Here is a 23,915-nt window from a genome sequence, read left to right on the forward strand (position 1 = left end):
TCTTTTATACACTGACTCCTGGCCCACTCTTACCTTGTATCTTGTCTCTTTTTAGAACTCATGATTCAACAGGGTTAACAGAGGGGAAACCAACAAGAGACAGACTAGGGGGAGTTACTAATTTAGAAGGGTTGCCACACTTTCAAATTTTACATGTAGCTTCTCTTAAAAATTGAGCTGCTAATGGAATATATAAAGCAGCAAACTACTTGTACTTCAGAGGCTTTACAAGGCCATGTAGTACGACTAGAGGGAATGGCTTTAAACTGACAGCCAGGGCTAGATTGAGTATTGGGAAGAAATCCTTTACTGTGAGGGTGGTGAGGCTCTGGCAAAGGCTGCCAGAGGAGCTGTGGCTGCCCCATCCCTGGGAATGTTCAAGGCCAGGCTGGATGGGGCTCTGAGCAACCTGGTCCCGTGGAAGGTGTCCTGCCCATGGCACGATGTCTGGAACTGAATGATCTTTAAAGTCCCTTCCAACCCAAAGTATTTGGTGATTAAGCAGGAAGAGGAGGAGGAGGAAAATTTTTGAGGAGCAAAGCAGCAGCAAGTTACCTTAACTTGTATAGAGATGTAAATTATCAGTGTTTTGATTTTGGCACTTCTTTCCAAGGCCTTTAGGAAAGACAGTGGATTTTAAGTGATTTAACGGAGATCTACTATGACAGTTGAAAGCAGAAATGTCTAAACAAAACACTGGTAAACACACATACTCTGTTTTAAATGTGTCACTCTAAGTGCTGTTAGCCATTGCCTTGAACAGTTTTCCAGAACAGCCTTTTCAGCATCACAGAAGATTACAGCATGCAACCTTTTATAAAACAAGACAGTTTATTAATCGGGGCAAATAATAAGGGCCAGGAAAGTGATCTCTGGCTGTGTCAGTTGAAAAATAAATCACTGAATCAGTTTACTGCTGCAATAAGAAAGCCTGCTTATGTGATCTATCAATTCTGCATTTAGAGGCTGGGGGGTTGTTGGGCATTTTGTGAATTCATTAGAACAGCAAAACCAAAGTACCACATGGAAGTGTACTCCCTCACCACAGCTCATGAAAATGTGAGTTGTGAAGCATTTGATTCTGGTCCTGACAAAGTCTATGGCGAGGTTTTTATTGGCTTCAGCTGAACGGGGATGGGAGCAAAAAATGAGGTAACTGATCATTTCAGGTAATAAAAAGCATCATGCTCTGCCAAACTATTTACCACAATGCTGTTGCCAAACCCAGTTTAGAGTATTCCATTGTTATAATGCTGCCCACTTCTATTAACTAGGATGTTTCAGTCTGATCTGCCTTGAAAGTTAAATTTGAAAAGCACAGCAAAATTCCTTATAATCCCTGAATTACCAGCTGTAAATGAGATGAATTTTACTACCTGCAGCTTATTAGCAACACTGCTTGTAGCTTTTAATAAATCATCAAAGTAATAAATAAAAGCCAAAAACCAACAACAAACCAAACTTTTTTATCCACAGACTCTCTGGCCAACAAAAGTTTTACTGCTGCTATCCTCACTTGTTCCATGTGGTTTAGAGAACAGGAAAGAAATTCCAGGTTTAAAAGCCATTTTCAAACACTTCAAGCATGATCTTTCTATACTGTAAACATATTTCAATTAATTCCTGTCACTACAAACTTATCACTATCATTTCCAGAATCAAGAACTTGCATGTATTTTCCTCCCAAAAATCTTAGGCAGAGCTTCTCAGATAACGTGCTCTTTGTTTAGCTATTGTCTATTGTCAGTCATTTCTGAACTGTATAAACAGTTACCTAATCTTATGAACATATTTCCTTCTACTTATCTGTGAGAATATCTTGAATGCAGTTGTCACTGGCTATATATGTAATTCTAACTTTGATTTCAAGTGCTGTCATTTTTGGGTGATGGGTAGCAATACTTGAAGCTCTGCTAGTCTCTACATTCTTTTGTAAAACATTCCAAATGTTTTGTAAACATTTTGTAAAAAATTCCAAATAAACATTCATCTAAATTAATCACAGTAAAAGAGAAAATGCTAACTTAGCCTATGATTAAAAAAATGAATAAAACCTCTGACAACCCTTTTGATGTCTTTTAAATGGAGTTGCCCTCTTCTGAAAGCACTTAAAGGGGGCTTACAAAAAAAAAAAAATGGAGACAAACTTATTACCAGGACCTGTTATGATAGGACAAGTGATTATGGTTTTAAACTAAAAGAGGGCAGATTTAGACTAGATATAAGCAAGATTTCTGTTTACCATAAGGGTGGTGAAACACTGGCACAAGTTGCTCAGAGCAGTTTAGGATCCATCACTGGAAACATTCAAGGCCAGGTTGGATGGGGCTCCATCCATGAAGGTGTTCCTGCCCTTTACAGGGGGCTGGAATTAAATGACCTTTAAAGTTCCCTTCCAAGCCAAACCATTTTACTGTTATATGATTATTCATGCCATATTGCACTTATTAGTAGAGAAAAAGGGCCTTTTTTTTTTTTTTTCTTTAACATTGGTAGTTTCTACTCTGGACAAGATCTTCCTGCTCCACTTCTCCAGTTTACCTGAGGTTCTGAACCATGAACTGCAGACACTGAAGATGAACTCTTCAAGACAAAAGCCAACTCAACCCTTCCATCTTCCTTGACTTTTGTCAGGCCTTTGGTGAAATTTAACACAATGGTATGACCAAAATATACCACTTTCCTAGGGGTAGTGAAGTAAGAAAGATCCCTCCAGTAAGGACCAGAACAGGCATGAAAAATCAAGGCAGGAAGCAGGAGTTCCTCATTTGGAAGTGGTGGTTTCAGTCTGAAGTGGAGGTACACATGATATAGTGTGAATGGGCTTTCATAAACAGGCAGGAGGACAGCTAGACAGAGCAAATATGGAGCACAGCGAATTTCACTAAATTAAGCCACTCTTGATTTACTCTCTGGAAAAAATAGTCATAGCTGTGCTTTTTCTTCCCCACAGACTACCCAAATCTCCTCATAGATTTAAATATCCAATGAAGCTTTTTAACCAGTCAACTGAACTGATACTTGAAATACAGCTGATGAGATAGATGCTTCATTCTCATTAGGTGTCTTGGGATAACTATTCCTTCTTTCATTCCTGCTCTTTTCCATAGCACCCAGCCTACTAAAACACTGAAGTAGGAGGGATCATTAGATGCAGGCATCTTGCTGCCCACATTCTGGGAGCCTCCAGGAGCTCACACTTTAAAGGGAGCAGGCAGACTTCAAGGCATCAAGAAAAATGTTTCAGCCTAGAAACTGGTGCAGTTCAACACAAGTTTTGAAATGGCCTCTTTCTAATTTCCGAAGCAGTGCCTACTTCATTTAAGAAACAAGAAACATCTCTGATTGTTCAGTAATTCAAGCTTCAGTTTAATTTCTCTAAAGATCAGCAAGCACTGAATACATAAACCCAGAAATTATACCATACAAAGGAAAATATCTTCTAGTAAGAATTAAAATAAAATACTCCCTATTAAAAAATATGAGTTTGTTCAAGATCAAAGGTTTTACTTAAGTTTGTTGGGTTTTTTTCCTACATATCATTGCACATTTCTCCCACTTACCTTATACCATTCTGGTCCTTATTAGATCCCTTCATAAATCATCCAGTGAACACACAGAGAGCTTTCTCAAAAGTGAGTGAGTTGAGGCAACACAAATGTCAGTGATGGCACTTTGGAAGGAGTGGAACCACATGGCCAGGAGGAGGATTGGGAACACAAAGGAAACAAGACTTTTCACCTCATTGCTGCAGTGAGCTTTCTACCAGCTCAATCATCTCTTATCGTGTCAGAAGTCAAGATTTCATAGATCAACTTTAGCTCAATAAAATGAATTCTGAAGATTTTGCTTCATTTATTTGTACATATACTCAAGTTTTCAAATAAATGCACAGAGCAAAATAAGTGAAGAAATTCAAAGGAGAATATTTGCTGTGAGATTCCAAGATAGAGTGTGCTCTTTGAAAAGCAGCACTCTTCCCTATTCACACATCTTAATGCCTAACTTTATGTTTAAAGAGGCCACATGCCAAATTAAATGCAAAATCTAATCTGTTAAAGCAACTGCAATTTTCTGCTTTGGTCAGAATCACAATTACAACAAACAACACAGTCAGTGATTACTAACAAGCCTAACCAATACTCATGTTATTACTGCCTATCTGATCTACTCACTCATTCCTGCTCATGCAGGATACCACAGTCCGGCAGCAGCCAGAGCCTGTACAAAGGTGCTGCATCCACGATGTGTAGCTGTCCAACAGTGCTCAACACAAACATGTGCTGCAGAAACCTTATTTTGTGCACTTCTCAAAATGTGTTGATACACCAGACCAAACTCAGCTTTGGCCTGAACTTCTTCAAACTTCATCTGATTAGATACATTCAAGTTACTTGTTTTATCTTTAAAACATTAGCTTCTGAAAAAGAATGTCCTCAAGTCTCCAAAACACTGCTGCTAAACATTTGTGAGGATTCATTCTCTCAGCACAAGGCCATTTGTTAAACTTATTGCTAGAGCTTTTGTTGACAAATAGCCACTGAAAGGTAACCACTAAGATGTTTGTGTATGTTAGCAAACTATGATACTGTGATAGTTCTAAAATAAAGTACTGTTATGTGCTGAAATACAATCCTTTTTGTCCACTTGCAACAACCAAGCAGTAATCTGACTTGCACCATTAACTGCATGTTCTGCCTTTAACTGCTTTCTTCTATCAACAACAGGTGAAGCTGCTGATCCAACATGTGCATCTGACTATTCTTCCATGATTCTTTTCAGCCCAGCAAAAATTGCCCTAAGGCATACTAAGAATTTTGTTGCAAAGACCAGTTTACAGGTTTAGCTGAAAGCCTCTTAAAGGAAGAAAAAAAATATTTTGGCAATTAAATGCAAAGGAGCCAGAACAAGACCAAAACCAGGCGTCTGTCATGGAAAAGCAAAGTACAGGAGCAATGCTTTCTGTGAAAGAAGAGGGCACTGGGGATAACGAGAGACACTGTAAAAAGAGTGCAGACACAGGTTTGTTGTACCCGCAGTAAAAAGGATGCCAAAAGCACACCCAGCAACTGCTGGCCCTGTGAAGAATCACCACATCCTGCCCCATGCACAAGGACCCCCAGTGGTGCTGTCCTGGTATTTGAACATCCATGACACCATTAAAGCTGTAACATACCATGTAGTCCTCTGCATGGCTAGTCTTGTACATCCCACCCTTCAGTGGTGCAGCTGACACTCCTGAAGGACGGAATGCCATCCAGAGGGACCTGGACAAGCTCAAGAAGTGGGGCCATGGAAATCTCCTGTGGTTTAACAAGACCAACTGCTGGTGCTGCACCTGGGTCAGGGCAGCCGCTGGTATCAACCCAGGCTGGGGATGGGCAGATCCAGAGCAGGCCTGGGGAGAAGGATGTGGGGAGCTGGTGGGTAAGAGGCTGGACATGAGCCAGGAATGTGCCCCTGGAGCCCAGAGAGCCAATTCCACCCTGGGCTGCATCCAGAGCACTGTGAGAGCAGGTAGGGAAGGGATCCTGCCGCTCTGTTTTGCTGAGATCCCATCTGGAGCTCTGCATCCAGCTCCAGGGTCACAGCACAGGATGGACAGGGACCTGTTGGAGTGAGTCCAGAGGAGATCACCAAAGACTGGAGGGGTGGAGCACCTCTCCTATGAGGACAGGCTGAGAGAACTGGGGTTGTTCAGCCTGGAAAGGAGAAGGCTTTGGGGTCACCTAATTGTGGCCTTCCAGGATCTGAAGGGAGCCTACAAGAGTGATGGAGAGGGACTTTTACAAGGCCATGTAGTGACAAGGACAAGGAGCAAGGCTTTACAATGAAAAAGTGTAGCTTTATATTAGATGTACAGGGGAAATTCTTTGCTGTCTGAGTGGTGAGGCACAGGTTGCCCAGAGAAGTTGTGGCACCTCATGCCTGGAAGTGTTTAAAGCCAGGCTGGAGCTCTGAGCAACCTGGTCTAGTGGAAGGAGTCCCTGCCCATGGCAAGGGAGCTGGAACTGGATGATCTTTAAGGTCCCTCCCAACCCAGGCCATTCTATGATATACAGTACAAAAACCAATCACACAACTCAAACACTGCCAGACATTTTTCTGGTAACGTATGTAATAATTCTAGCACGGCAACAAAGAAGCTAATAAATATATCAGTTACAAATAAATACATTTATGTCAATCATGATCTGGAACATGTTTTTGGCTCTGGGTCTGTGATTGATATATTGCTTTAATTATGATAAAATCATAGAAAACTGCCAACTACCCGTTAGCTAGATCCTGCATTTCATTTGGTATATATATATGGTTCACTCTAAACATGTAACTAGACCTCAAAAAGCAATATTGCCATTCAGCATTGTGTAACAGCTAATGATTTAAAGAGAAAGAGGAAACAGAAAAGTTTCCCTAAGGGGCAGTGTATATTAGCTAACACAGTTCTGCAACAGAGCTGGCTTGATGCTGGTTGAAATGTCACACAGGCAGAGGAGCCCATCACTGTCTGCAGAGTGCACTCCTAGGCTTTAGAGATTTCCATATGGAATACACCACGAGCCAAGACAACATCTCATCAGAAGTAAAACTTCCCTGTCATCTCCTCCCAGCTGCACACCATGCTGCTCCCCCAAAGCCACCTCTCATTTCAGGCAAAGGCAAAGTGACTCAGCTCACCAAAACTATGGAAAAATTACCTCTGGCAGAAAAAGGTAAAGGTGAAAAAGGTGAGCCAGTGGAGTGAATTCACTACTCACCTTGTGGCCAGAGCTCATCACCAGAAATGAGAGGGTGAAGCAGGGAAGGAGGGATAGTCAGGCCTTCTCCTCTGGGTGTTAGCAAGCAGCTGAGGCAGCCCAGCCCTGCTGCCGCACCACATCTGGAGGCAGCAGCATATGCTGCAGCACTGGAGATCACGCTTCAGATCTTAAGCAGATGATTTCCATTAAAGTGTTACCTTAAGTACTTATATCTGTCTCCTAGCTATCAAATGACATTTTTGACTCTATAAAGGATTTATTTTTTCCAAGTGGAGACTCTCTGTTTAGGGAAAGAAATGAGAAAAAAAAAATCAATTCAGCTCCAGGCTGGTGTGCTGCACAGATTGTGTTACAGTGCTTCAATTTAAGATTTTGGTCTTAAATAGAGAGAAAAATTGTATTAGCTTATGTTTCAGTAAGGTATTTTTATTATATTAAATTCTTGACTTCAGAGAGAAGCACATACAATATCGCTACAGGCACTAAGTTATGAACTACAGTTCAGAAGGCATTTGGCCCACCAAAGTTCAATTCCTAAACAGCAAGTAACAGCTGCATTTGAAACAAAACCATTCCTTATTAAGACAAGAATCCAAGTTTCTGAATCATTAACACACCTAACACAACTTCTAAATATACATTTTAACTTGTACACTTTAAACATTAAAAAAATCTAATTAAGGTGATCTATCAAAGGAATTTTTCTACTCCTGAACAGATCCTTCAGAAAAGCTGCTTAAAAGCACTTACTCTCAACATACTCTTTTGTTGCCTTAGAGAAAAGTGTTACAAAATATCATTTGTACAAAAAGACAAAATGCACAAACTTTGAGAAAGATTTCCTAGACAGAGGACAGCAACGAGCAGCAGGGGTCAGTTTAATGAGAAAACTATGGAAGTCTCACTGGCTGATCTCAGGACAAGATTTATCTCATACACAGGAAAAGCAAATCACTGGATGAACTGACTTTGATGGTTACAGACTTTAGTGATTAAGCTTTCAGTCTACTCCACCTCTGTTAAAACCACGTAAAAGAAATTAAACTTAACAGCTGTCACAATTTTTGTTTCACTCAACTTCACTACCTGATTGCCAGAAAAAAGGATGTACTCCAGCAACGTTCGGGGAAACACTGTGTCTGTGGTTCATTTAGTGGTATAAATGCATTGTCTGTGTTTCCCTGCCCCTGCATCTGGACGGGGGCTTGTTTGTGATTTCTCGTGTAACATGATTTTACAGCCATGTACCCACCCCCACATTCTCTTTAGAGCAGTTCTGTAATGGAAATAAACAACATAATGGTGCTCTTTACAGTTCATATTGTCCCAACTTGAGGGAAAACAAACAAACAAACAAACGAGACACTAGCAGTTTTACAATTTATTAATACATCGTTCCAAATTTGGGACAAGAAACTCCACAGCAACACATTCACCTTGGAAAACCAAACACTGCAACTAGCATTTCATATCAGTTCTGTGTATCCCCCTCCTCTCAGGCCCACTTGAGGGAAACAATGTGCTCTAAGTGTAATAATGTAATGGAGATTAATGGACATCCTGCAGAGAAATAAAAAAACTGTGGGTCCTTCCCCACTGGAAATGGCACTTTCAGTATATCAGCAGGGCAAACGCTTCAGCATTAGCATACAACTGGAGTGATTTTCTGTCATCAGGCCTCCTTCATATGTAAAACAAGACCCCTCCTGTTTCTCAGGGAAAGAAGGTCTCCCACCCCCCACATGCCCTGCTCCGGCTGCAAGCCATACAGGTGCTAACTTATGCAAACATAAGGAAAACTCACTCTGCTGGTTTCTGGCTCTGGTGAGCTGCTGCTTCTCTCTCCACCCTCTGCCCTGGCCTCTGGGTGACTTCACTCCTCCATCCTCCTGATGACTTTCACACTTACCTTTCTTTCCCTCCCCGTTAACAGCTGCATTCCTTCCTGCTGCTTCTTGAAATTAGGCATGAGAAAAGCAGAACCTCAGCTTTCCCTCCTGAAGTCGCATAACCTTCTGCTTTCTCATTTAACACTGATCACTCCATCTTTTCGTTCCAATGTTGAGGCTTTTTGTAACTTTTTTTTAACATCTAATCTGATTGGCTGTAGCCAAGTTTCTAAATGCGTTTCACTACAGAATTCATTTCACTCTGTGGTTCAGTATTGCCTGGAGTGCTACAAACTCAATCTTCAAAAGACTTACTCGCTCATTAGCATACACCTTCCTCTTCTGAGCAATGCCTTCAGGTGCAGTCACCCTCTTTTCAAGAGCATATTCCTCCTCTTTACCTCTGAGGCACATTCCTCCTGCTCATCTCGGCCTGCCTATCTTCAATCTGCAGGGAAAGCAAGACACCAGAGTTCACACATCATCACCCTGCACACGCTGATGTCTCCTTTGCTCCTGCCCTGTTCTGTGCAGATGGTGCCCGTCTCCCTCATTCTTTGATTTAACAAGCGTTCGGTAGATACAGGAATTTACTGTCTTCAAACCAGGTGGCTTAGACTGCTCTCAACAAAAATAAACGGCTTGAGCCAGTGCTCGCTAAAGTAGGCCTCTAGAACCTCTCCGAAGTTTTAGCATTTAGACTAAATAAAAATAAATAAAGAATAAATAGATATTCCCTCTGTTCTCTCGCGAGCTGACTTCTGGCACATACAAGAAAGCTAGAAAGAGACTTCTTACAAGGGTCTGTGATAGGACAAGGGGCGATGGCTTTAAACTGGAAGTAGATTTAGAGTAGATATTAAAATGAGATTATTTAGTGTGAGGAGGGCGAGGCACTGGAACACATTGTGGTTGCTCCATCCCTAGAAGTGTTCAAGGCCAGGTCGGATACAACCTGACCCCGTGGAGAGTTCCCCTGCCCGGGGCAGGGGGATGGCACTGGATGATCCTTCAGGCCCCTTCCAATCCAAAGCGTTCTGTGATCCCTTTATACGATCCCATTCGGGCTCCAGGCCTGCAGTGACTTACTGACGGGGAATGCCCAGTCTTTGGGGAAGCTCTGACATGCAGACACATAAAAGAGGAGGCGGCGGGTGGCGGTCCCGGGGGGGAAGGCGGCCGGGCGCGGGGAGCGGCGTCAGCGCCGGTGCCAGTGACAGGCCCAGGCGGGAAGGCGGCCCCCGCGCGGCCCCACAATGGGGTGGCTTCGGGCTCCATCTTGGCGGCGGCGGCCCCGGAGCCCACGGCTGACGGCGCTTCCCCTCCGCGGGAACAACATGGCCCCGCCCCGGTTCCTCCAACAAAGCGCCAGCGCTTCGCTTCACCGAGGAACCGGCCTCCCCCACAGCCGACTCTGCCACCCCGCCCGTCCCCGCCTTCGGCCCCCCCACCCCGCCCCGGTGGCGGCTACCGCCCCCCGCCACGCTCCGCTCCCGCCACCGCGCTTCCCCCTCGGGCCGCGGCCGCCCGTCCGCAGGTCACAGACCTCCTCCTCTTCTTCCCGCTGCTGCCGCTCCCCCCGCGGCCGCTGCTGCCGGCGGCCCCAACAGCCCCTCGGCCGCGGCCTCCCAGCCCCCGGACACGGAGCCCGTGCGCCCCAGCGCGCCGGCGGGGGAGGAGCATCCTGGGAACGCGCAGCCCGACATGGGTCCGGCGGCCGCGCAGCCCCCGCCGCCGCCCGCAGCTCCGCCCGCCGCCCGCCGCTGAGCGGGAGCGGAGCGCAGGGGGCCGCTCGGGGCCGCGGCGCCGCCCGCCCCGGATGAGGCGCCGCTCCCCACCCGCCCCGCTCGGTGCCCGCCGCCCTCTCGCGGAGCCCCCGCGGCCGCGGCCCCGATGATGGACAGGAACTACCCCACGACCCCCGGCGGCTTCGCCGAGCCCCTGGCCCCGGGCACCGCGCCGCCCGCCGCCTCCTGGGCCTACGAGCGCGGCGCCGGCACACTGAAGCCCAGGTGAGGAGGGTCCGCCGAGGGGGCTGCGGCAGGAAAGGCCGGGGGCCGCGCCGGGGCCTGGCCCAGGGCGGCCGAGGGGGCCCGGCGGCGGGGCGGGGCAGGGCAAGGCGGGGGGCGAGCGGGGCCCGGGGAGGCCCGGCCGGGCCGGGCGGCGGAGGCCGAGTCCTGGCGGGCGGGGGGCGGCGGCGCGGGCTCCCCGCCGTCCCCGGCGGTAGCAGCGGCGGGGCGGGCGGTCTCCCCGCCCCGGAGGCTCGCGTCGGGCTGCGGCGCGGGTTCAAGAGTTCACGCGTTCCCGGCCGGCTCCCGGAGGGAAGCGGGGCCGCGGGCACCGGCGCTGCCCGCCCGAACAATGCTGCCCGCCGGGGCACCGGGCCGGGGAGGCGGCCCCACCGCGCTGCGCCAGCATCCCCCGCGCCCTTCCATTTCTCCTGAGCCTGGCGAACCTCGTTACTCTAAAGCGCTGCTCCGGGGCGTGCGGAGCCTCCTCTCAGCCAAAACTTGTCTGGAGCGATTCGGTCCCGCGTAGAGTTCTGCAAAGTTTCGGGAAGTGCGGGGAAAATAAAATCTTATTGGCTTCGGGTTGCTTTTGGATTGTGTAACTCTGCCAGCTAAAACGAGTATTCTCTAGGTGATGAGATTTTCGTTATCGCCTGCCTTTTATGTCTCTCGCTTGATTTATCTGCAGTTCCCATCTCGACGGCGTTTAAAGGTAAAAGAGTGTCGGGCTAAAAATATCCCGTCAAAGTAGGTGCGCTAATAGATGACTTTGCGCTTGGTTCTGAAAGTGGTCAGACATGTCTGATAAGATTAATAGATTATCAGGTCAGAAGGACTGTTGCAATCATCTAGTCTGACCTCTTCATAATGCAGGCCATAGAATTTTTTTTCCCAATCCGTATTTGTAAATAGAGCTTACGTTTTAGAAGGTGTAGTTAAAAATTTCCAATTTAGCACAATTCTTAGTAAAGTGTACAAGTGATTTATTTATATTTTATTTCTGATACGAAGAGGGCTACCTTTAGTTTCTGGCCACTGAGTCTTGTTTATAGCCTCATCAACATCCCATTGTATGTTGAGTATGAATTCTTATGAGTTTTAATTAATTTCTTGCTTTACTTATTTTTCTTAATAAAAAAACCACAATCTTTTGAAGTTTATTACCAGAGATTTTTTCTTTTTCTTTTTTTTTTTCTACTTTAGTTATTCTCCCAGATTTGTTTTAGATTTCCTCTTTTATTGTAACCCTTCCTGAGTAGTGCACATGGCATTTGAGACAACTGGCAATTAAGCCAATGTTAAGTGAGAAGATCACAGGACCTCCCTGGGATGTGAAGCTGTGTATTTATTCCCTGTTTCACAGAGAATTGCAAGGACAGGTAGCTTTTTGGCCAAACCCTTTCTCCATGGAGCTCTTTATCCAGTTTCTCTGAGGAGTTGCCTTCATGCCAAAGTGAGATCTCCATATCATTCTTTGCAATTTTTCTTCCTAATCACTGAACTGCTTTTGGTCATGTTGCTGTGTTGGTTTCAGTGGAAGTCAGTGACCTTTCTATATTGCTTTTGCTGGTTCTCATCATCTCCTGAGGGTCGTGCCAACTATTCCATAAGGGAGGTTTGGATTTCCCAGGTTTAAGAATAGGTAGTGGAGGAGCAGAAGTGGATCTCTCTTGGATTTTACAAGAAATACAACTGCTTGATCATGTATCCTTTTTAAAAAAAATATATTTAAAAGAATCCCCTGGTTTTACAACACAGCTTTCATTTTTTTTTAATAGGTGGTATACTGATTCAGTCTTAAGTGTACATTTTGGGAATTCTTTAGAAGAAATGGCATGGAAAAGAGTCCGAAGACAAGTGCCATGCAGAAGGTCATTAGATCAATACCAATCAAATTAGTATTACTGTATCTGTACATGATATGGCAATATTTATGCTATGCTTCAGGAAACAATGTGAAGAAGACCTTGTTTTAGTTCTTTGAAGTTTCATCTCCAGGCTTATATGTGGTGACAAATGATGTATTTAAGATGTGTTGGCTGAATCATTTAAACTTTTTTTTTTAATTTTTTTTTTTAAACTGTACCAAGATCAGGGAAAATACTATGAATTATATTTTGTACTTGAAAATCTCCTGAACTGGCTTCTTTGGGTTCATGTCGTTTTAATAAGAATTAATATGCCCTGTCTTTGGCCAGATTTAAAGATTTGAACCATGTTGGACCAAGTGATAAGCAGAGACTGGGCTTTAGGTGCTTGTGGCTTCCTCTATTGCTGGTAGCATTTGTTTTTGTATGGATGGAGTTGCTGAAGAATTGGGATGGAAGAGTCATTCCTGTCACTGGCAAGGCTTGCACCAGCCTGGAAGGAAATTGTGAAGGTATGGATGTACTGTAAAGGAATATGCTGTCCATGCCCTCAACTTGTGCTACAGATCATGTCACATTTTTCAAAGTGGTGTTTTTGATTGTGGTTGACAGGTAATCATTTTAACAGCTGAAGCTGCAGTAGCCTGATGTTAAATTTAAAAATGTGTGTCATGTTTGTCTGGGACTTGCTTGAAAAGAATTCAGCCTTTAGGTGATATAGATAACAATATTTCATTCAAATTTCATATTTATGCTGTTGCAGGCTGTGTGGTGGCAGAGTATGTTCCCTTTGTGTGGAGAGCCATGTTCACAGTCTCAGCTCATCAAAATGATTTCTCCTCCCTACAAGCATTGCTCCTGTCTTGCTGCGCTTCACTTCAGCCATCTGGTTTTTATCCTGCTCCCTATTTCTTGCAGGCACTGTTTTGTCTGTGCAATGGCACTATCCTTATCAACTAAAAGGAAGTGTGTGGTGAAGTGTTATAAGGACACTGCTACCAGGCCTGCTGTGGCATTAAGTGTTCCCATGGAACAGAAGATGGTGAGCTGGGGATGGAAGCGGTGGGAATCACTGGGATCACTGCATTAACTGATAAGGAGCCACCTCTGCTGAAGAGCACATTGGGACAGGGCTGATGGGGTGCTCCTGTCCTCCACGTCGTCCCTGACCCACAGCTTGTCACATCTTGAAGGAATTTCTGGTGGCTCTAGGAGTGCACTGCCACTTTTGGCCTCTTACAGTAGCTGTCAGAAAAATCCTGCCTCTGTGCTTCAACCCTCTTTTTGTTACAAGCTGTTGGGTAGCAGATAAGGTATGTCATGCTTGTTTGCTACTTGCTCAGGAATTAGTGAGTATTCAGAAAACAGGTGATGTTTAATAGTGTGAGAGACTTTTGTAATTGCTTGGAAAGAGATGTGGAGACAGGTGATAATGGATGAGGTTTCTGATTGAGTTTCTCTGGCTTGCGGGTATACTCCTAGGGTTTCATTTAGAGAAGGATTTTTGCCAGTGGCAAGATCTCACTGATCCTGTTCTGTTTTTACCACAGCTCTAAGACTCAAATCTGCTACATGTGATTATAAGTCAGTCACAATAATTTTGTTGTTGATTTGAATTTTATGGTGATTGCCATGCTCTCTGATGTTCCTTCATGCCTGGTAGTTTGTATCCATCTCTGCCCTATGCAAGCACATGGGGGTTTATGTAATTTAATTCAATATGATTCTTTACAGCAGATAGCACTGGCATTATGTTAGTGTAGCCTGTAACAGCTAATCTAAGATGAAGAGTTAGTTACTGTGATAGTTCATTTGCAAAGTTGCATAAATGGGAGACTTTTATGATAAATGGTTATGATGGGTATTTTAACTCGTTTTTGCATAGCTGTCAAACTAATGATTATTGTAACAGCTATATGATAATTGTGTTTTAGTTAAGGCTCAATTTTAAATTCTAATGGATTTTTGCACAGCTACAAGAACTCTGTAAGTGCAGAGTGTTTTAGAAAAGCAGAGAACATTTTCTTTCATCAAATGAAATTGTTCTGAGAGGTGAAACCAATGTTTGTTGTTAAACACATTCTACAAAAAGTCCCCTATGGCATAGTATTTCAAGTATTGAAAGGAAAGCTCATAATGTGGGAATATAGTTAGAATTTTTGAAATAAAAGGCACAGAAAGATTAAATTTTACAAACATACAGAAAGGTTGCTTTTAAACATCTTAACAAATTTTCTGTCATAGTTTATATCTGAAACATTTATGTGTGCAAAATAAACACAGGTAGTTCATGGTATAGTGCAGATACCTTACAGGAACTTGCTGGCTTTTATTGGCCTTCCTTTTTTTTTTTTTTTTTTTTTTTTTTTTTTTTTTTTTTTTTTTTTTTTAACCCTGCATTCAGCACACACTGAAATCACACCTGTGGGAAGGTCAAAGATTGACTGAACAGAGGCTGAATGCATTCTTGCTCTGTGCCCCATAGCTTTTCCCTGGTGCAGATGTGTGGTCATCTTACAAACTCTTTGCTAAAGTTTCAAAACTAGCCAGCCAGGCTTGTTTGTATTTATATGCTGCTTACCTGTGTAAGATTTAATGCCAGCTTTGTATGAAAGATTTCAAGCAGTGTGTGTCATTCTGCTGCAGTGAGAAATGGTGATAAAACTGATGTTTTTAGGAGAAGGAATGAGCTGAAACTTAGTCTGAGAGTGCAGTTACCTGAGAAGGCTGAACTGGCTGCTCAGGCTCACTGCTGCTGAAAGGGGCTCCCTTTCCTCTTCCCTTGTCTTGCCTCTGGTGTTTGTGCAACTGCACAGGGAGCTGGTCTCATTTGTTAATCCATGAGAAAACTCTTCCTGGCTGAAACACTGAATGGCTCGAGCTGGATGGCTGTGCTGTCAGACTGGCACCCAGGGGTGGCACCTGGGTGAGCAGGGAGCAGAGCTGTAAGGTGTCAGCTGTGTGGCCTTGGCAGGGATTCTTCCCCGTGGTTCTGGACAGGGTTTAGATGGGCTCAGTCTTGCCGTGTCACTGTCTTTGATGATCATCCCACAGGAATTGTGCTGCTGCTTCCTTGCCAGGAGCACTTGGTGTCTGTGTTAGCTGCCTCCCAGACCTCTCTTGAGATCACCTACAGTGTTATTTCAGATGTGAGCCCTTTCCCATGGAGCCAGCACCTTCAACACAGGGTACAGAATTCATTGTTCTGCAAGCAACAGGGGTTGTAGTCCACCACCTATGCAAAAAGTGTTTCAGTCCCATGTGTGTGTTTTGCCTTTCACCTGTTAACTTTAAACATAGGTGTGTTTACCTTATACCAACAGAGAGCAACCTTTTCACCTTGTTTCTTCTGTACTTTTGCCCACCTTTTATTTTTTTCTTGGAGTTGCTCCTGATTCTGGCATAATGCTGTCATAGGAAGGAGGCTGTTTTTAGAAAAACCTTTGTTCCTCTCAGGAAAACAGCACCTATGCCTGAAGTATATTAATTCTAAACAATACTAGGGCTCTTATAGAGTGGGTGTATTTTACATGGGTATCTTTGTCTGTTGTATTTTGTCAAAGCTTTCACAAATTTGCATGTCAAGAAGTTACTTTGCATGGTGAGTGCCTATTCCATACATTAGATAAACAAAGAAAAGACAAACCAAAACAAAAACCAGTTTAAAGGCAGTACATTAATCATCTCACTTCAGACTTTCCTTAGCAGCCTTAACTGTGACAAAAATAACTTTTAGTGGCATGCAGAATTCAGCCTTCCCAGCACAGCATTTCTTGCTGTACCATGCAAGTGGCAGAGAAAAGAAAATTCTTTGAATTTTTAAGCAAAGAGAAATGCTTTCAGAGAGGACAGAGTGCATGGTTATAAAGTACTAGATTTACTTGTCTCACTGGGCAGATTTCATAGATTTTGAGTTTACTTCTGCTTGCTATTCTATCATTGTTACCTGGCTTCTTCTGTTTCGTTGCCCTGGACAGATCTGGGGCTCAGTGGACACTTGTATTTGTTAGAGCCTCCTCAGAACCTCTCTGATGATGGACTACAAAAAGAGGCAAGGAGCTCTTATTCCTGGATTTTTGCATACTTGGAAGTTTCTTATTCCAAAACATTTCAGCAAGAACCTACATATGTTTAGACAAGCTTTTGCTTTCCCATATTGCTTTTCTTGTTTTTCATCTTCCTTCTACATGCCTAGCTGTGTTGCTTGGTTAGGACTTGGAAAAGTGCAACCAATTATGCTCAGCAGGAAGAAGGCACCCTTAGGCATCCTTATCTTAGAATAATAGTGTTTACACAGCAGGATACCAAGGAGCATTTATTCCTTAATAATCTTGAGGAGTTATACTTGGGGCAGTCATACATCTAGATTTTGTTGGAGATATCCCTCCTCTTTCAGCTGGCAGTGTTGTGTGAGAAGAGTTGGAGGGCTCCAGCCCTTCGTGTAGCATTTCCAGATGTCTGGCAAGCTGTTCTGAGAGGTTTTGGTCATCCAGAAGGTGCCAGACAAAGGGTCACAGGCCTGCATGGCATGAGTGCACCAGCCTGTGCTGCACCTTCCCTGCTGCCCTTTTTCGTGACCAGGAAATCCCTGTCAGAAATATGGCAGCTTGGTGTTTCCACACCACATCCTGTTTACTTTCTCTCGTCTTCGTGTCAAAAATTCCAGCGCTAGACAGTGAATAATCCTTCCATCCCCGTGTTCGTCCCATTTCATTGTGTTCTGCCGCCTCTGCCAAGAACAGGATTTCTAATAAGTTTTTCTTGAATCTGAACATTTGTTCACTTGCTGTGCAAAGAGTGGTTGTAGAAAGCCAGCTCCTCCTTACTCTGAACACAACCATGTGTTAATCACCTTCAGCTGCTGGCACTGGTGAGCTGGAGTTTGCTGATAGTCAGCACCACTGGAGAGAGATGGGATTTTCATCTTTTCCCCTTCAGAAGACTCCCTTTTGTTGTTGTTTTTAAGAGAATACAGGGGTTTTTACCAATTAAAGGATTTTTTTTTAGTTCATGTGTGTATGCTGTTTTGATACTAGGTTTTGTTCAGGCATTTGCCATGATCATCATGAAAGCTCAGATCAATATCTGGGGCATATTCAAGGAATTTGTTTAATATAGTGTAGTTTTTCCTATCAAAGTAAATGCCATGTGGCAGTAACTGTATTTCTACAGCTTTGAACAATGCACATTTTCTGGTTGAAGCATTCACAAGCAACTGGGTTCATCTGGTATTTTCAGCTCCTTAGTGACTTATGACAAGTGAAATGATAGCCAGGGTCACCTTTGTAAAGTTAGAAATGCAAATTTAAACCTGTTTTAGGATGAGGAGAGCACTTGTGAAGAAGTATAAGAGCTAAATTCAAGAGCTGTGCTAATTTCCATTATAAACTTGGTTAATAATACCCTGTGATGCTTCCTTTAATGTAAAGGACTCTTGGCTGCTGTGTTTTATGCTGAACTGTGTTGTTAATATGTTAGATCTTTCCTGGGCACACCTCCTAAATTGGGATGGAAGTGGTGTTAGTCATAGGGACACCTCTTGTTCTGAATCTAAAGGAGCTCACATGAGCTGCTTAGCCTTTGTAGTGTGTTGTGGGATGTGGAAAACACTGTGCTGGATGTGAGGATGTGCTGGGAGGCTTAGAGCCCATTTAATAACCCTAAATGTTTGGCTGTAGGGTGGCAGGATGTGCCATCTCAGATTTGGTCACTGAGGAGATGCCCTGTTTTATGCCAGTGGCTGTGGGCCATGAGGCCACTGCTCTTCACAGGGGGTGCATTTTAACTTCACAAAACCTTGAGGAACTGCCTCATTTCAGTCCTGAGCGTTGGAGACTCAATGGTGAGGGCTGTAAGTCAGAGTGGGTTGTTATTTGTGCCTGCATTTCCCTGGACTGAAGCACAAGGAATCTCCTGGGTTATGGAACTGGGAGGTGCTTCCAGGTTTGGTGATGGGAGCAGCCCATTGACAGTGTAAGATGGCTCTGTCAGTGCTCAGCACACCTGTGTTTGCACTTCTTACCTCTTTCTGTGATGAAAATCTCAACTTCAGCATCATCCTTTCCACATAAATGGAAAATAAAGGGCTTATTAAGAAATGGGATATCAAGTGTTCCTGTAGTACCCTAAAGGTAAGACTCGAGCTTGCCACGAAACACAATGCTGTAATAACTGTGGGAGGATGAGGGTTGAAAATCATTTCAATAGGTGAAATGAATTGTAATTTTATTAAGGCTCTGATGTGGCTAACCCACATCTTGAGATAACGCTCTGCTGAGTTTTATATTTTGAAATAAAATTTTGTTATTAAAAGCAATGGGATCTTTTTGTGTGTATCTCAGCTGTAATAGGGGATTATGCTGTGTGTTCAACCATTAATGCTGGAATGATCTTGAGAAGAGTTTTGAATATGCCCGAAGTACACTTTTGACAACAGAATAGCATCACATATCAGAGAAAAAGTGTTAGATTGCCATTACTGTTTGTTACAAGAATCCTTTGAAATTGTAAGTAAAACCCTAGGAGAGGAGTATTCGTAATTTAAAAAATCACAGCTATTCTCTTTGTGCTGGGTAAAGCAGAAGTTCTTTCATAGAGGGAAGATGAGGGAAGAGGATAAATAAACGTAGTGACAAAATAATCCAGTGTCTCAAAAGGCAAGAAAATAAGATTGCCGATCTTATGATGGTGGAAAGCTCCACAGACCATAATGGTACTCCTGTTTCTGCAGGCACTGATAGAATAGAATACATCAATTTCCTACAGACATCAGAAAGGATGTCTGAATCCCCAAAACACTGCCTGGCAAAAAAAAAGTCTTAAAATTATTTCTGACACTGCATTATAATATAAATTGGGAGGAATGTGTTACACTATCTGTTTAAATGATACTGTGTTAATAAGGACATCAAAGTTAATCTTAAATATTCAGAGCTGGAAAGCACTGAAATCTCCTTTCTAGACCTCGAAATCTTAAAACATGCATCAGGAGCTCTAGACTGACAAAGTAGTTTAACTTTAGTTTCTTTTTTGTGAGCTGCAAAATTTCTGTTAGAAAGTTGTTTTGGTTAAGTTACAAAGTTTTTTTTGTCAAAGCCGAGAGAAGCGGTTCCAATTTTACCAGTTTTGATTTAAAAATAAAATTATTTTGTTAAAATGTCCTGCATTTCAGCCATAAATAAGCTCACAAAGAAAGCTAATTTAGGTTGCATGCATTAAAACATGACATGAAGCAGTTTGTCCAGTCCCTTGGTAGTGACTGAAGTTGAAGTTTATAAATGGCTCATTTTTATCTGGTTATTAGTTTTCACATACATATTTTCAAGAAAGAATTTAACTGATTTTTGAAAACAGATTTATATTGTCTTTGTTGTTAAAAGCTCCACAGGTTACTTAATCAGACAAGCCAGCACTTGCACTGAGGTATTGAAGTCCCAGTAAGACTATTTTGACTTTCCTGTTTTTCATTTTTGAAAGGATCAAGCATAAGGAGTTCAGACACATTAACACAGGAATAAAAGGAAGATGGATCTTTTGTGTCCTAAAATCTCTTTATTCCCTTAAGATATGATATATATTCAGGTGAAGAATCACAGGAACAGTGTGAACTTTTGCTTATTGAGGCAGCTCCCTGCATGTAATTTTCTACCTCAAAATCTCTTTCTTAGAAGCTCCTTATCTCTGCTCCTAGAAAGCGAGGAAGTAACGAGTGTTTCCTCTTGCAGGTACCTCCAGGCAGTCCTTGGCCCACATTGTGGCAGCCTCAGCCCTGTTCCTGGTGCCTCTGCCTTTGAATTGAAGGGGAAATTAACATTACAGCTTCATTTTTAATGAAAGAGTGGAGGGTGATTGCCTTTGGTGCATTAGGATGGGATTTGTTCTACACTGGATGTGTGTAGTGTGTAACTGAGAATGTGCCATAGCCAACAACAGTGGGGCTTGTCAGTAAAATGCTGCTCCTCTGTGGTTTACTGACTTACCTCAGTACTGGAGGCTGATTTTGTATTTTCCGTCTTTCCAAAAATCATCTATCTTGAAGGGTAGTGCTAATAATACTTAAAAATATTGACATCTAATAAAAGAACAGGCTAGGCAAATGTAAAAGGTGTATGCTGTTCTTGATGTATTATGTACCTTGAGGTATTAATTTTAGAGATGATTTTCTTTTGATTTTTCAGCAGTGAACTTTATTTTTCAAGTAGCAATTTTTTTTTCTTTTGTTTCTTGCACTGTGGGGCAAACATATCTCTGTGGAGACAATTTCTTATGTTTTTAAATAGAGCCATGAAAAAATTCCACCCCTTTTCCTTCTCCCCTCCTTAGGTTTAAAGGCACAAAACTTATTTCTGGGCTTAACAGACGAGTGGGGATACAATTCAGCATCATAAAGTCACCCCAGGACACATGGACACTGCAACTGTTCTGGATTGTTAAATATTCTTTCTCTTTGTGCAAATACAATGTTAAGGTTTGTCTTGTCTTGTATAATCTAATGAGAGGATCAAGGGAATTAGATGCAGGGAGTAGGCTGGTTTCCTATTTTTCTTGAACCTGCCAACATTTTCAGGCTACCACCCAAATTTGTGCTTGCACTGTCTTCCCCCTCCCCCAGTATGTCTGTGGCTGGGAAAAAGAAGTGAAAAATCACATATTGTATACATTTTTAAAATATTTTGCACTGAAATGAGTTTCTGGGCTGAGAAGGCATTTGTTTTCCATTGGATTTAATTTCTGAAATGTTATTTGTTTTTGTTTTCTGTTGTCTTTAAGGGCTTTCTGTGCTTTTAAACTTGCAGAAGTGTGTTGGATGGGAGTGACTTGGTGTTACTAATGGTATTGAGCTCATTTAAGTGGCAACTTTCTTCCTGGGTGACTCCCTCCTCTGCTTCTTAGGGTCATGGCTTTTTTAAAATACAAGATTAAACCCATTTCTGGTATGAAGTCATCTACCTGTAACATTGCTATTAAATTTTAATTTTATTCTGAGCTGCAGATAACCCCTCAATGTTGAATTACATTCTTGTTTGACTGTAGCAAACAGAGCACTCTTGCTGTTACAGTGGGCAGCTGAAGGGACATTTACCCTCTATTTCATCTGTATTAAATTCAAGTAATGTTTTTGAGTAATACTCTTCCATTCTTTCTCCACAAGATGGTTGAGTAGAGGCAAAATAACAAAGATAAGTATTTAAGGAAAGTAATAAGTGTTGTATCTAATATTAAGGCAATCCTAACTATGTGTTTGCCATCAGCTAATACAACCTGGAACTGCATTTTGCACATCTAAATTCAAATAGGGTGGGCAAAAAGAGATGTAAACTGCGTGTCAGTTTCTATATCTTATATTTAGGATTTCTGTCTCTGAGTGGAATTTGCTATAGCACAGCTGAGTAGCTGGTTGGAGAGAGAGACTCCTTTGCCAAGTGTCTAGGCTCTGGGATAGAAAGGGAAACTTGAGTGATATTTCCCCTATTTCACATATATCTCAAGCAAGATAAAATGCAAGGTTTAAGTTTAAAGGTATTTTCTTGCCAGTAGGGGCCTATCACTGTTCTTTTTAATCTCCTTTGTGGTGATTTAATTAGAAGGGGGCTGTGCCCAGTCATCTTCTCACAGGAGCTCTTGTTTTCAGTAAGCCAGAACGGGCAGACAAAAATGAGATCAGATTTCCTGGTCTGCCTCAAATCTGGTGCCTTGTGTGCACGCCGGGTTGTTGGCTTTTGTTGTCTGGGCTTGGTTGTTTTGGTCTCAGGCTTGTCAGCCTGTGCAGGACCCCAGTGCTGGGGCACTGAGTTCCCTTCTCAAAGTGGTGGGAGCACCTCTGGGATCTCCTGAAGCCGGGAGTTTCCTGTGCACCCACTTGTCTTTTAGGTGTCCAGTTTCACTCAGCCCACGCCATTTGAATGCTTTGGAAGTGCTCTGTGATTTAACGTGCAGGTTTCTTTAGCAATTTTGTTTTATATGAGAGGCAGGAGTTACAAGTGCCTAAGAACAAGAAATTGCACACAGAAGTCTCCTTTGCTCCTCAAGAGTTCTAGTCTGCTTTCCATGTAAGCATTGTGAGTTTCCCTAGTATTTGAATGATTGCTGTTACTAAACTAAGCATAACCCAAACAACCCCCCCAGAAAACACCAAATGCAAAATAATCAGTCAAAAACCTTAAAAATTGCTAAGCTGTAATGAAGATTTACCTAGAAAATAAAGTAGAAAGATGAAAAAAATTGCTTAATACTTAGTAAAAGTAGTATCATTACATGGAAAGGGGACAAAGATACTTATGTAAAGTGCTTGTTTTTCATTTCTGTGTTTTATTCTGTGTGGATGACTTGGAGAACAAGGTTATTTGAAGAAAGTAAAAGAAATAAAAGTACTTACTTGTATGTCCAGTGTTTATTGCAGATAAATTTTGTTTCCATGTAAAAATGATACTTCCATGTGAGTTTGAAGTTGCGAAATGCTTCCCACACTTGTGTGAAGATAAACCTGATAATTGTCTTGGCAGATGAGGAGGGTGGTGAGTGCAATGGGACTTGATAACCTTTTGCAGATGGAGACCTGAGTTTGTATGAAACTGTTGGATTGAAGAATGCTTTGAAAATAAATGATGGTGAGAATAGCAATGCAAACAGATGTGTGAAGGTCCATTCCTGACAGACTTAAACAAAAAGGAGTTGTAAATCAAGGTTGAGGTATTTTAGTAACAATGAAGTGCAATGACTATACAGTTTTCTTCCAGATATTTTACTGGGGAAGTAAAAATCTTCTATTAGCCCAGCTGATATGGCTGAAAAAAATCAGATTAATACTTGAGTCATTTCACTTCCATTCTCATATGCATTTTTTGATTGCATTATTACAGTAATGACAGTGATAACTCTTTACTGGATGATGCTCAGATATTACTCTAAAACTAAATGTATCTTTTCAATGAAAAATAACTTCAGGGGGAACTATTTTCCAAATTTGTGTGCCAAATTAACATTATTTCCTAGCAGTAATCATTCCATTGTGCAATTCTCTATGACAGTGGAAGTGGGAAATCACTGTGATAATCAGTGATAATGGCCGAGTGCTTTTGGAACAGTGCATAACAAAGTACTGAATAATGTGAATGTTTCTTCAGTAACTTATCTGACATTTCAGTACAAATAAGAACTCACACAATTGTAACAAACTTCCAAACAAGAGCTTGGTAACCATAAGGGTATTTGCCATGCTGGGTGTATTTTTGATATGTGAATTACATGCTGTGTAAGTTTATCTGTTTCAAAGTTAAATTTTATAAAAAGAAACCCTAAGGCAGTAATCTCTCAGATTGCAGTGCTTGTTTAGGATAAGCTTATGTAAACTGAAGGCATATATGCAAGGCTTTTTGAGATAAGAAT

The 23,915-nt window shown here is 42.5% G+C and overlaps 1 protein-coding gene across 4 annotated transcripts in view; it reads left to right on the forward strand.

Annotated features, from left to right (window-relative positions):
- The first annotated feature begins 10,593 nt into the window (after window positions 1–10,593).
- The window catches only part of QSER1 (glutamine and serine rich 1), a 44,089-nt gene continuing 30,767 nt past the window's right edge, over window positions 10,594–23,915 (forward strand). For 3 of the 4 annotated variants that reach the window (XM_083885343.1, XM_083885344.1, XM_083885345.1), the window contains exon 1: window positions 13,452–13,572. The gene's annotated coding sequence lies outside the window, so the exon portion shown is untranslated. Of the gene's footprint in view, window positions 10,666–13,451; window positions 13,573–23,915 lie in introns of those variants that run through there. The other variant, XM_083885342.1, reaches the window with a different exon arrangement.

This window comes from Zosterops lateralis (assembly GCF_965231275.1).
Source record: "Zosterops lateralis genome assembly, contig: SUPER_6_unloc_1, whole genome shotgun sequence".
Classification (NCBI taxonomy): domain Eukaryota; kingdom Metazoa; phylum Chordata; class Aves; order Passeriformes; family Zosteropidae; genus Zosterops; species Zosterops lateralis.